Raw genomic sequence first — 16496 nt, 5'->3', positions numbered from 1 at the left:
CCTTTCCTCGGCCAGTCCTTCTGGCGTCTGCCGCTGGCTCTGATGTCCTGTAGTGGTTCGTTTTGTGTAGATCTAACGGCCGAGCTTTGCTCTCATGAATCTATAATTTGTTGTCTGCCAAATCGTTTTGACTGAGGGCAAAGAGAAGTTTAATAACTTTATATTTTTAGGATATTTAAATATACATGTACTGAAGATGATGTAGGAGTTGCCTGGACCACATTTGTGTGGCTATTAATGCTTAATATATATGTTTAATGAAAATGAAAAGAGGCAGAGTGGTGTTTTATGACATATTTCTCCTGGAGTGCCTTGAACGCGCGTCAATTTCGCTTCAAACGCTCGATTTCTACGCGCGTCCAATTCTCTGCTGACGCGCGAATGCATTCAAAATGCACGCGCGTGAAACTAGACGCGGTAGGCGCGATTTTGACGCTCAATTCGCGTTTGGTGTGAACGCAGCATTACGCCGCATTCACACGGGGCTTCGGCGTCAACGCTTGATGGAGGGCGTGGCTGAAGCTTGGTGCTGACGCGACCGTCATAGTGACAACAGCTAATCACATTACTTGCCGCTTGGACCACAACACAACACAAAAAAAGCGCCTTTTTTGACAGCTAGTCTGTGAGACTATTTTGTGTATGAAAACTGATCACTTTAATATTTGATTCCTCATTTGGCTGGGGGATAGCTCTATTTGAACCACACATGATATGATATGCTGCCTGTCATTCAATGATAAACAGAGTACACGGACGGCATGATACATTCCAGATTCTCCAACCGTCTCTGCCACCTCCTTCCAGGCCTGGTCTCTCCAGTTTGTGTCCCGGTATGTAAATAATGATTGGTAGTAAAGGACCGGGTGATTATCCACCGCAATTATTAGCTTTTCCTCCATTTTAGATCGTTCTTTACTCTTCATTCACTCTTCATTCACCGGTGTTTTAAACGAACGCGATTGGCTAGCGTCTGCTCTAGGATATTTGCATAGGGTGATCTGATTGGATGACGCCTGCGTTGGCGCTTGAAAAGTTGAGAAATCTTCAACTTTTGCCGCTTACAACGCGAGTGAAGCGCCGCGACGGAACCCACAATTCAGTTCGGCAACGCATGACGTCACCCATTCAAAGTAAACGAGAAGCGTTGACGCCGACGCCCCGTGTGAATGCGGCGTTAAGAGCTTGCTCTGCTCTGTGACAGCAGCAGCATTTTGACAAACAGGGCCAGGTCGCAAAACGAGAGAAACTGAAACTTAAGTATCGATCAATACCCATACCAACGTTGGTATCGATCTGCCCACCTCTACTTGACACATAACACATTAGATTATGTTTTGGTTGCTTCAACAGCTAGACAAGCAAACAAGCAAAAAGTAAAAGTTGATCAAGTGGTGTTAGTTATGATTTTGACATAGTCATCAATTGAGCTGAATCATTGATTATTTCCTTATATCTGAGTTATGTTTATACACTGTGTCCAAGAGAGATCAAAACAATTATTTTCTACTTTGTCCAAAGGTTATCTTAAAAGTTGTTCTGAGCGAAAAAACAACCCAAACAAAAAAAATTTTTCACACATCAAGAATCAGCCTGAGAATCTCAACAGTGGTGACCATCAAAAAGCATGTTGCAGTGCATTCTGGGAGCCATCAATCAAAATGATTCCATTGCTCCCATGAAAAATGAATAAATTACGAGCTGTTTGTCACCATTGTTGAGATTCCTACACTGATTCTTGATTTGTGTGTGCCAAAAAAAAAAAAAAAACAGAAAAAAAAACAATGGTGTATATATATATATATATATATATATATATATATATATATATATACACAATATTTTTTTTTTTTTTTAAATCAGAACCACTTTTAAGAAATCCTTAGAATTATATTGAAAATGCTGGATCTTGTGTTATAATCAACAAGATAAACACAACTCAGAGACTAGGCTCTAAATGAGGTAAGTGATTTAGGTCAAATAATGACGATGTTGAAACATAACCAACACCAAGCAATCAGTTTTGCTCATTGCTTGTCTGGCTGTTACAACTCAGTTACAACACCAAACAGAATATAATATTAAAAGGTCAAGGATCAAGATCAAAAGTAAAGCAAACACTGTTCACCATTATTTTTGATTTTTCTCATTTTGTGATTCTGCTTGTTATCATCAGGTATCTTCAATAATGGCCAATCATCACTCAATTAATCACTTAATTATCTCATTAACTTTAACACTGCTTCAGTGTTACTTTAACACTCTCATTTTAACACTTTAACACTCTTGAGTGTGGTCTCACATATACTCCCAGGAGAGTTAATTTAACTCTGGAGTTTTTGCTGTGTGACCTGTCAATAATTGAAATTTAATTTAATTTCCTACTGTAAAATGTTAATCTGCCAGACGTTGCAGATGAAAAATAACATGGATAACATTAAATATTTAAATATTTTATCATATTAAATGTTGATGTCAATGTCACATTTAAACCCCTTTATATAATCCACTCTACTTAACTGTTGGCCTCTCACAACTTCCATGTTTGTAGTTTTTTAACACTTTTTGAGAACTTGTAGTTCTGAAAGAAAACCTCCTCCAAATTGCAATGGGTTGTGGGCAATATTAGCCTTTATAGTTTGCACGGATCCATAATTTGAAAATATACCGGAAATAATAGAACACCCGGGGACTCCTGGCATACTCTTTTCAACATACTATGCTGTGGGACCCACAGTAACACCTTATTTTAGGGTTCAATTCTCAACTAGTTGCTTATTCACATGCATATAACTAGGATATTGGCTGTTTATTTAAAGCACTTATTAATGCCTTATTCTGCATGATCTTATTCTACATCATGTAATTTTATATAACATCATCCGTTAAATAAATTAAATACACTAAACTAAACCTTATTCTACATCCCATAATTACCCATTACCTAAACTCAAACGCTACACAAACTACCATACTAACTATTAATAAGCAGTAAATTAGGAGTTTATTATAGCAAAAGTCGTAGTTAATAGTGAATATGAGTTCCTCATACTAAAGTGTTGGAGACACTAATCTCACATACTATTTAGGATGGATAGTATGGACATTGGGATGGAGGGTGTGACAACAACAAAAAAATATTGGATGTTTTCAAATGAACGATCTCCACCTAAAACCTTGTGTTTTAGGCCTAGTCCACATGTACACAGGTATTTTTATAAGCTGAGTTTTTCCTCCTTTTAAAAAATAAAATTGTATCCACATGCACGCTACATTCTCAGAAAAAAAGGTACACAATTGGTCTTTAGGGTACAATTATACCATTGTTTTCCTCTACTTAGAGCAGGGGTGGACGAGTTCAGTCCTAGAGAGTCACTGTCCTGCAGAATTTGGCTCCAACCCTGAAAGACATCTATAGAAGCTCTTATTGAGAATTAACAGAGGTTTAGATGCTGATGTTTTATTGAAAATCAATGTTTTGTCACCATTATGGTGATCAGTTTTTCATTTAGTTGGGGAGTTTGACTCTTTACTTTTTTATGTGAGTTTGTGGTTTTTGTTACAGTGTTAACAAAACAAATAATCTGTTCAAATCAAAAGAAGCCATAAACAAAAATATCTACAGAAATGTACCCTTAATGGTCCCACCCCAGTGACGGCCTCTCTGATGTCTGAGTTTACAACAAAAGTTTTGTTTTAGTGAATGGATAATTGTGTTTACGTGTGGCCAAACTGTATAGAAAAAGCTGCTCTTTTGAAAATACCTGTGTTCGTGTGGACAGGGCCTTAAAAGCAGAAACATACCACAGAAAACTGCTCATTAATCACTCATTATAGTGTCTTTGAAAATAAAATGATATAAAACATCAGAGTGTTTCTAATGTGAATGTGCCATAGACTCACCGTGAATCGTGAGCAGAAAGACCAGAGGAAGGGGAGGAGCCGTTCTGACCCACATCAGCATAAAATACATCTATAATACAGCATTAAACATCACTCATAATCATCACTTGTGCTCAAACAAGTATATGTACTGTATATCACCCTATTCTTTACATTTCTCATGTTAAGACACGTGTGTTATATGAGCAATAATCATCAGTGTTCATTTAAGTAAGAGTGTGTTTGTCTTACCGTGTTGTAGCTCATCAGATCAACAGCAACTGAACGACTGACTGAGTAACACATGCACTTTTAGCTTTAGGTTAAAGGACTTTGCGTGGTTAACACCTTTTTTTAACACACAGTGGCAGACATCTGCATCTTTGCACCTTCCCCCTCATAACAGAACAACATCACTGAGATGAAACTCTATATAAGCGGTCTCTAACTCAATTCCTGCACTCTCAAAAAAAAAAGAGAACAAAATTGTACCTTTTAAGTTACAAGTGGCTGTCACTGGGGTGGGACCCTTAAGGATACATTTCTGTACCTCTCAGTCAGGGGTAGACAAGTTCGGTCCTAGAGAGCCGATGTCCTGCAGAGTTTAGCTCCAACCCTACTAAGCCGCCTCTTGTTTGACACATGCACTGTTAGCTTTAGGTTAAAGGACTGTGTGTGGTTAACACAGTTTATTAAAGCCCAGTGGCGGAAATATAATTGTCCCTACCTCAACATGAGAGCAACATCAAAAAACTTTCACAGTTAATTTTATATATTTACTCAAGATGTTTATACAACAGGACTGATGTGAAGGTCATTCAGAAAGAGAAATTATTTTTCTTCTTTTGAGATGATCACAAATTAAACTGATCACTTAAAGGTAAAGTTACAGGAACACAAAATCCAGAATAACAGAAGCTGATAATATTGAGCACTTTATCCATTGTGAAGGTGCACAATTATAATATTGTTCAGTATATTAGGATAAAACGATCAATTATTAGAGAAAAGCATGAGAAAGCAGTGAGCTAGAGATCAGTCATGTGATCATCTGTGATGGTTTATAGTGTGGTGGCATGAAATAACTAAGTGTCAAAAGGTGTAAATAATATGCAGCTGACTATGCCACCCCTTTATAAACAGGGAAGTGACTACCCAATAGAAATAGAGCACACAGGCGCATTACCATAAAAGGCAAGAGAGACGGTGGGTATCAGAGTGATTGTCTTGAAACCACACACACACACACACACACACACACACACACACACACACACACACACACACACACACACACACACACACACACACACACACACACACACACACACACACACACACACACACACACACACACACACACACAGTGGTTACAAGCAGCAAACCACACTCCGTACTCAAAAATACCAACACCAGAAAGCAAGAACAGATAGCCTTCTGACATTGGGGCCCTTCAGCCTAAAATAATAATACTAAAAAAAAAATGTCATGCACTCAATGTCATGCACTAGAACCAAAATTCAATTGAAGAAAGAATTCACAAATGAATGTGGATGTTGCACAACAGAACTCCCCACAATTGATCACTGACTTGCAAAAAAAGAGACAAAACGTCAAAGATGTGGGTCAAAAACAAAAGTGTTGTGTTTATAATTTTGTTCGGTATATATATATATAATAGAAAAGGAACCGGCCCCCAGGTGTGTCCACAACATCAAAATCTGGCCTCCTTTTAAAAAAGTTTGGACAACCCTGCCCTACGGTCTCATGGATTTATCAGACACGCGCACACGCAAGCCACTGTAAGTCCACAAGACCAAAAGTGCATTGGGATCGAGGTCACACTGCACAGTAAAATCCCCAGAGTTAAATTAACACTGCTCAGAGAACATTTGGTCCCACTCTACAGAGTGTTAAAGTAACACTGAATCAGTGTTAAAGTTAATGAGATAATTAAGAGATTAATTAAGTGATGATTGACCATTAGTGATGAACACCTGATGATAATGAGTAGAATCACTGAAGGAAAGAGAAAAAGAAAAACACAAGAACTACGACTGACTATAAAAAAGACATTAAATCTCTGAAGATCTCAGCAGAGGAGGATTAAACAACTCCACAAACAGCATTACCAGCTTCACACATTACTAACCAGACTGACTTTATTTCTGTCAGACGTCTCTTATTGAGAATTAACAAATGTTTTGTTTGATTTTGTTGTGAAAATTGTTAGTTTTTAATGTGACCATCATGGTGATCAGTGTTTTCTTTAGTTGGGCAGTTTGATGACGTTTTAACGTTAGTGTTTCTCTGGCTGCTGTAACTGAGTTTGCTATGGCAAGAAAAGCAAGAGTAAACACAATCAGATGCTGTCGGCTGCTCGATGATGAGAATATGATCATTGTATAATGATTTAATTCATTGATTTTATGACTGAGTATGAGCAATAAACTATTCACTTTTTTTATTGTGATTTTAGAAAAGATCCAACACTGTTTTAATCAGAAAAGCTGAATAAGTTTTGCAACCGATTGTACACTAATCGTTTCTAACTCCTGCGAGATGAACTCACACACAGACATCAAGAATCTGCCTATGAATCTCAACAATGGTGACATGCTTCATGCCACAATGCATTCTGGGAGCCATAGATGAGTTTTGCGTGATGCACCCAGAATGCATTGTGGCATGAAGCATGTCACCATTGTTGAGATTCATAGGCAGATTCTTGATCTCTCTGTGTGAGTAAAACTCGCAGGAGTTAGAAGTGCTTATTGTGTGATGTGTTATTAAACCGCAGTACAAATCTTACGTAAAATTTTTTTGATAATTGTTTAGTTTATCTGATGATAACATTGCTGGATCTTCTGCCCTAGAATCACAATGCTCCTATAATCAATGACTTTCAGGGGATCAGCAAATAAGGCACTATATGATGATAACAACTGTATCATAGACAACAAGCGTCAAGATTTTCTTGCCATTTTCACCGTAACGAACAGTTACAGCAGCCAGAGAAAAACTTATGTTGGCAAGTCAAGGGTCAAGAGCCCAATTAAAGCAAACACTAATCACAATAATGGTAACTTCAAACAACTTTAATTTTCAATAAAACATCAACATCTAAACCTCAATAAGAGCTTCTGTAGTCATCTGATAGAAATAAAGTCAGTCTGGTTAGTAATGTGTGAAGCTGGTAATGCTGTTTGTGGAGTTGTTTAATCCTCCTCTGCTGAGATCTTCAGAGATTGAATGTCTTTTTAATAGTCAGTCGTAGTTCTTGTGTTTTTCTTTTTCTCTTTCCTTCAGTGATTCTACTCATTATCATCAGGTGTTCACCACTAATGGTCAATTATCACTTAATTAATCTCTCAATTATCTCATTAACTTTAACACTGATTCAGTGTTACTTTAACACTCTGTAGAGTGGGACCAAATGTTCTCTGAGCAGTGTTAATTTAACTCTGGGGATTTTACTGTGTGAGCTACAAGTGTAATCTCACTGCGCCCTCTCACTGTGTGCTCATACTATGGTCACAATGTGAGGTCAAAGTGCACTCACTGCACAAAGACTAGGTACCCAGCATGCATTGCAGCATGAAACTTTAGATTTTTGCCTTTTTTGAGACTCATACGCTGATTCTTGATGTCTCTTTTTGTCTAAATGACACAGAAGTTCAACATTTTTGTGTTATTATACTGTATATTTATAATTCTTCACAAGTGATTACGGCACTGCCGGATCTCTCGAGTGACAGGCGTGTTCTCTGCAAGATGTGCTAATCATAAATATGGTTCTAATACTGGTTTAACAGAACAGTCACTGACATTAAATGAAAATGCAATCGCAAGTATCTTAACTGAGAGTGTAAATGCAATTAAGAAAAACAACATTTAAATTATCATTTTGCTACAGTTTTTGCTTGAACGTGTTAAACACAATAATTTCTGTAATACATTTTAATTTTGGAATTTATAAAACGTTAAACTATGTATAATTATATGTCAAAACTAGTGTATGAAATAGCAAATGCAAATTATATTATTCAATTTGAATTAACATTTTGCTCCAAATGTTGCACACATAGTATTGGAAAATGTACATTTAAATACTGAAATGCATTGGCATTGTACATATTGCATTGCAAATTGAATATTGCTACCCATATACTTCCATAGCAATCACCAATAAAAAGTTTTCCATATATTTTTTTTCTATATCGTCATAAATATCATTATCGCAAATATTCTTGAAAGTGGATGGATGCAGTTTTATGATGGATGGATGCACTTTTATGATGGATAGATGCACTTTTATGATGGAGGGATGCACTTTTATGATAGATGGATGCACTTTTATGATGGATAGATGCACTTTTATGATGGATGGATGCACTTTTATGATGGATGGATGCACTTTTATGATGGATAGATGCACTTTTATGATGGATAGATGCACTTTTATGATGGATGGATGCACTTTTATGATGGATGGATGCACTTTTATGATGGAGGGATGCACTTTTATGATGGAGGGATGGACTTTTATGATGGATAGATGCACTTTTATGATGGATAGATGCACTTTTATGATGGATGGATGCACTTTTATGATGGATGGATGCACTTTTATGATGGAGGGATGCACTTTTATGATGGATAGATGCACTTTTATGTTGGATGGATGCACTTTTATGATGGATAGATGCACTTTTATGATGGATGGATGTACTTTTATGATGGATAGATGCACTTTTATGATGGATGGATGTACTTTTATGATGGATAGATGCACTTTTATGATGGATAGATGCACTTTTATGATGGATGGATGCACGTTTATGATGGATAGATGCACTTTTATGATGGATAGATGCACTTTTATGATGGATGAATCACTTTTATGATGGAGGGATGCACTTTTATGATGGAGGGATGGACTTTTATGATGGATAGATGCACTTTTATGTTGGATGGATGCACTTTTATGATGGATAGATGCACTTTTATGATGGATGGATGCAGTTTTATGATGGATAGATGCACTTTTATGATGGATGGATGTACTTTTATGATGAATAGATGCACTTTTATGATGGATGGATGCAGTTTTATGATGGATGGATGTACTTTTATGATGAATAGATGCACTTTTATGATGGATGGATGCACGTTTATGATGGATAGATGCACTTTTATGATGGAGGGATGCACTTTTATGATGGATGGATGTACTTTTATGATGGATAGATGCACTTTTATGATGGATAGATGCACTTTTATGATGGATGGATGCACGTTTATGATGGATAGATGCACTTTTATGATGGAGGGATGCACTTTTATGATGGATGGATGTACTTTTATGATGGATGGATGTACTTTTATGATGGATAGATGCACTTTTATGAGGGATAGATGCACTTTTATGATGGATGGATGCACTTTTATGATGGATAGATGCACTTTTATGATGGATAGATGCACTTTTATGATGGATGGATGCACTTTTATGATGGATGGATGCACTTTTATGATGGATGGATGCACTTTTATGATGGATGGATGGATGCACTTTTATGATGGATAGATGCACTTTTATGATGGATAGATGCACTTTTATGATGGATAGATGCACTTTTATGATGGATTGATGCACTTTTATGATGGATGGAGGCACTTTTATGATGGATAGATGCACTTTTATGATGGATGGATGCACTTTTATGATGGATGGATGCACTTTTATGATGGATAGATGCACTTTTATGATGGATAGATGCACTTTTATGATGGATGGATGCACTTTTATGATGGATGGATGCACTTTTATGATGGAGGGATGCACTTTTATGATGGATAGATGCACTTTTATGTTGGATGGATGCACTTTTATGATGGATAGATGCACTTTTATGATGGATGGATGCAGTTTTATGATGGAGGGATGCACTTTTATGATGGATGGATGTACTTTTATGATGGATAGATGCACTTTTATGATGGATGGATGCACGTTTATGATGGATAGATGCACTTTTATGATGGAGGGATGCACTTTTATGATGGATGGATGTACTTTTATGATGGATAGATGCACTTTTATGATGGATAGATGCACTTTTATGATGGATGGATGCACGTTTATAATGGATAGATGCACTTTTATGATGGAGAGATGCACTTTTATGATGGATGGATGTACTTTTATGATGGATGGATGTACTTTTATGATGGATAGATGCACTTTTATGATGGATGGATGCACGTTTATGATGGATAGATGCACTTTTATGAGGGATATATGCACTTTTATGATGGATGGATGCACTTTTATGATGGATAGATGCACTGTTATGATGGATAGATGCACTTTTATGATGGATAGATGCAGTTTTATGATGGATGGATGCAGTTTTATGATGGATAGATGCAGTTTTATGATGGATGGATGCAGTTTTATGATGGATAGATGCACTTTTATGATGGAGGGATGCACTTTTATGATGGATAGATGCACTTGATGGATAGATGTACTTTTATGATGGATGGATGGATGCACTTTTATGATGGATGGATGCAGTTTTATGATGGATAGATGCACTTTTATGATGGAGGGATGCACTTTTATGATGGATGGATGCAATTTTATGATGGATAGATGCACTTTTATGATGGATAGATGCACTTTTATGATGGAGGGATGCACTTTTATGATGGATAGATGCACTTGATGGATAGATGTACTTTTATGATGGATGGATGCACTTTTATGATGGATGGATGCACTTTTATGATGGATAGATGCACTTTTATGATGGATAGATGCACTTTTATGATGGATTGATGCACTTTTATGATGGATGGATGCACGTTTATGATGGATAGATGCACTTTTATGATGGATGGATGCACTTTTATGATGGATAGATGCACTTTTATGATGGATGGATGCACTTTTATGATGGATGGATGCACTTTTATGATGGATAGATGCACTTTTATGATGGATGGATGCACTTTTATGATGGATGGATGCACTTTTATGATGGAGGGATGCACTTTTATGATGGAGGGATGGACTTTTATGATGGATAGATGCACTTTTATGATGGATAGATGCACTTTTATGATGGATGGATGCACTTTTATGATGGATGGATGCACTTTTATGATGGAGGGATGCACTTTTATGATGGATAGATGCACTTTTATGTTGGATGGATGCACTTTTATGATGGATAGATGCACTTTTATGATGATGGATGCAGTTTTATGATGGAGGGATGCACTTTTATGATGGATGGATGTACTTTTATGATGGATAGATGCACTTTTATGATGGATGGATGTACTTTTATGATGGATAGATGCACTTTTATGATGGATAGATGCACTTTTATGATGGATGGATGCACGTTTATGATGGATAGATGCACTTTTATGATGGATAGATGCACTTTTATGATGGATGAATCACTTTTATGATGGAGGGATGCACTTTTATGATGGAGGGATGGACTTTTATGATGGATGGATGCACTTTTATGATGGATAGATGCACTTTTATGATGGATAGATGCACTTTTATGATGGATGGATGCACTTTTATGATGGATGGATGCACTTTTATGATGGAGGGATGCACTTTTATGATGGAGGGATGGACTTTTATGATGGATAGATGCACTTTTATGATGGATAGATGCACTTTTATGATGGATGGATGCACTTTTATGATGGATGGATGCACTTTTATGATGGAGGGATGCACTTTTATGATGGATAGATGCACTTTTATGTTGGATGGATGCACTTTTATGATGGATAGATGCACTTTTATGATGATGGATGCAGTTTTATGATGGAGGGATGCACTTTTATGATGGATGGATGTACTTTTATGATGGATAGATGCACTTTTATGATGGATGGATGTACTTTTATGATGGATAGATGCACTTTTATGATGGATAGATGCACTTTTATGATGGATGGATGCACGTTTATGATGGATAGATGCACTTTTATGATGGATAGATGCACTTTTATGATGGATGAATCACTTTTATGATGGAGGGATGCACTTTTATGATGGAGGGATGGACTTTTATGATGGATAGATGCACTTTTATGTTGGATGGATGCACTTTTATGATGGATAGATGCACTTTTATGATGGATGGATGCAGTTTTATGATGGATAGATGCACTTTTATGATGGATGGATGCACTTTTATGATGGATAGATGCACTTTTATGATGGATGGATGTACTTTTATGATGAATAGATGCACTTTTATGATGGATGGATGCAGTTTTATGATGGATGGATGTACTTTTATGATGAATAGATGCACTTTTATGATGGATGGATGCACGTTTATGATGGATAGATGCACTTTTATGATGGAGGGATGCACTTTTATGATGGATAGATGCACTTTTATGATGGATAGATGCACTTTTATGATGGATAGATGCAGTTTTATGATGGATGGATGTACTTTTATGATGAATAGATGCACTTTTATGATGGATGGATGCACGTTTATGATGGATAGATGCACTTTTATGATGGAGGGATGCACTTTTATGATGGATAGATGCACTTTTATGATGGATAGATGCACTTTTATGATGGATAGATGCACTTTTATGATGGATGGATGCACGTTTATGATGGATAGATGCACTTTTATGATGGATAGATGCACTTTTATGATGGATGGATGTACTTTTATGATGGATAGATGCACTTTTATGATGGATAGATGCACTTTTATGATGGATGGATGCACGTTTATGATGGATAGATGCACTTTTATGATGGAGGGATGCACTTTTATGATGGATGGATGTACTTTTATGATGGATGGATGTACTTTTATGATGGATAGATGCACTTTTATGATGGATGGATGCACGTTTATGATGGATAGATGCACTTTTATGAGGGATAGATGCACTTTTATGATGGATGGATGCACTTTTATGATGGATAGATGCACTTTTATGATGGATAGATGCACTTTTATGATGGATGGATGCACTTTTATGATGGATGGATGCACTTTTATGATGGATGGATGCACTTTTATGATGGATAGATGCACTTTTATGATGGATAGATGCACTTTTATGATGGATAGATGCACTTTTATGATGGATTGATGCACTTTTATGATGGATGGATGCACGTTTATGATGGATAGATGCACTTTTATGATGGATGGAGGCACTTTTATGATGGATAGATGCACTTTTATGATGGATGGATGCACTTTTATGATGGATGGATGCACTTTTATGATGGATAGATGCACTTTTATGATGGATAGATGCACTTTTATGATGGATTGATGCACTTTTATGATGGATGGATGCACGTTTATGATGGATAGATGCACTTTTATGATGGATGGAGGCACTTTTATGATGGATAGATGCACTTTTATGATGGATGGATGCACTTTTATGATGGATGGATGCACTTTTATGATGGATAGATGCACTTTTATGATGGATAGATGCACTTTTATGATGGATGGATGCACTTTTATGATGGATGGATGCACTTTTATGATGGATAGATGCACTTTTATGATGGAGGGATGCACTTTTATGATAGATGGATGGACTTTTATGATGGATAGATGCACTTTTATGATGGATGGATGCACTTTTATGATGGATAGATGCACTTTTATGATGGATAGATGCACTTTTATGATGGATTGATGCACTTTTATGATGGATGGATGCACGTTTATGATGGATAGATGCACTTTTATGATGGATGGATGCACTTTTATGATGGATAGATGCACTTTTATGATGGATGGATGCACTTTTATGATGGATGGATGCACTTTTATGATGGATAGATGCACTTTTATGATGGATAGATGCACTTTTATGATGGATGGATGCACTTTTATGATGGATGGATGCACTTTTATGATGGAGGGATGCACTTTTATGATGGAGGGATGGACTTTTATGATGGATAGATGCACTTTTATGATGGATAGATGCACTTTTATGATGGATGGATGCACTTTTATGATGGATGGATGCACTTTTATGATGGAGGGATGCACTTTTATGATGGATAGATGCACTTTTATGTTGGATGGATGCACTTTTATGATGGATAGATGCACTTTTATGATGATGGATGCAGTTTTATGATGGAGGGATGCACTTTTATGATGGATGGATGTACTTTTATGATGGATAGATGCACTTTTATGATGGATGGATGTACTTTTATGATGGATAGATGCACTTTTATGATGGATAGATGCACTTTTATGATGGATGGATGCACGTTTATGATGGATAGATGCACTTTTATGATGGATAGATGCACTTTTATGATGGATGAATCACTTTTATGATGGAGGGATGCACTTTTATGATGGAGGGATGGACTTTTATGATGGATAGATGCACTTTTATGTTGGATGGATGCACTTTTATGATGGATAGATGCACTTTTATGATGGATGGATGCAGTTTTATGATGGATAGATGCACTTTTATGATGGATGGATGTACTTTTATGATGAATAGATGCACTTTTATGATGGATGGATGCAGTTTTATGATGGATGGATGTACTTTTATGATGAATAGATGCACTTTTATGATGGATGGATGCACGTTTATGATGGATAGATGCACTTTTATGATGGAGGGATGCACTTTTATGATGGATGGATGTACTTTTATGATGGATAGATGCACTTTTATGATGGATAGATGCACTTTTATGATGGATGGATGCACGTTTATGATGGATAGATGCACTTTTATGATGGAGGGATGCACTTTTATGATGGATGGATGTACTTTTATGATGGATGGATGTACTTTTATGATGGATAGATGCACTTTTATGATGGATAGATGCACTTTTATGATGGATAGATGCACTTTTATGATGGATTGATGCACTTTTATGATGGATGGATGCACGTTTATGATGGATAGATGCACTTTTATGATGGATGGAGGCACTTTTATGATGGATAGATGCACTTTTATGATGGATGGATGCACTTTTATGATGGATGGATGCACTTTTATGATGGATAGATGCACTTTTATGATGGATAGATGCACTTTTATGATGGATGGATGCACTTTTATGATGGAGGGATGCACTTTTATGATGGATAGATGCACTTTTATGTTGGATGGATGCACTTTTATGATGGATAGATGCACTTTTATGATGGATGGATGCAGTTTTATGATGGAGGGATGCACTTTTATGATGGATGGATGTACTTTTATGATGGATAGATGCACTTTTATGATGGATGGATGCACGTTTATGATGGATAGATGCACTTTTATGATGGAGGGATGCACTTTTATGATGGATGGATGTACTTTTATGATGGATAGATGCACTTTTATGATGGATAGATGCACTTTTATGATGGATGGATGCACGTTTATAATGGATAGATGCACTTTTATGATGGAGGGATGCACTTTTATGATGGATGGATGTACTTTTATGATGGATGGATGTACTTTTATGATGGATAGATGCACTTTTATGATGGATGGATGCACGTTTATGATTGATAGATGCACTTTTATGAGGGATATTTGCACTTTTATGATGGATGGATGCACTTTTATGATGGATAGATGCACTTTTATGATGGATAGATGCACTTTTATGATGGATGGATGCACTTTTATGATGGATAGATGCACTTTTATGATGGATAGATGCACTTTTATGATGGATGGATGCACTTTTATGATGGATAGATGCAGTTTTATGATGGATGGATGCAGTTTTATGATGGATGGATGCAGTTTTATGATGGATAGATGCAGTTTTATGATGGAGGGATGCAGTTTTATGATGGATAGATGCACTTTTATGATGGAGGGATGCACTTTTATGATGGATAGATGCACTTGATGGATAGATGTACTTTTATGATGGATGGATGCAGTTTTATGATGGATAGATGCACTTTTATGATGGAGGGATGCACTTTTATGATGGATGGATGCAATTTTATGATGGATAGATGCACTTTTATGATGGATAGATGCACTTTTATGATGGATAGATGCACTTTTATGATGGAGGGATGCACTTTTATGATGGATAGATGCACTTGATGGATAGATGTACTTTTATGATGGATGGATGGATGCACTTTTATGATGGATGGATGCAGTTTTATGATGGATAGATGCACTTTTATTATGGAGGGATGCACTTTTATGATGGATGGATGCAATTTTATGATGGATAAATGCACTTTTATGATGGATAGATGCACTTTTATGATGGATAGATGCACTTGATGGATAGATGCACTTTTATGATGGATAGATGCACTTTTATGATGGATAGATGCACTTGATGGATAGATGCACTTTTATGATGGATAGATGCACTTTTATGATGGATAGATGCACTTTTATGATGGATAGATGCACTTTTATGATGGATGGATGCACTTTTATGATGGATAGATGCACTTTTATGATGGAGGGAAGCACTTTTATGATGGATGGATGCACTTTTATGATGGATGGATGCACTTTTATGACGGATGGATGCACTTTTA

The 16496-nt window shown here is 36.6% G+C and overlaps 1 protein-coding gene across 1 annotated transcript in view; it reads left to right on the top strand.

Annotated features, from left to right (window-relative positions):
• LOC307124221 (uncharacterized protein) overlaps positions 1-16496 on the top strand; it is a gene marked incomplete at its 3' end in the record, with an annotated part of 717433 nt that overhangs the window by 689215 nt on the left and 11722 nt on the right. The window lies entirely within an intron of this gene.

The sequence above is a fragment of the Gobio gobio genome, assembly GCF_949357685.1.
Source record: "Gobio gobio genome assembly, chromosome: 3".
Lineage (NCBI taxonomy): Eukaryota > Metazoa > Chordata > Actinopteri > Cypriniformes > Gobionidae > Gobio > Gobio gobio.
This window is presented reverse-complemented; position numbering and strand designations above follow the sequence as displayed.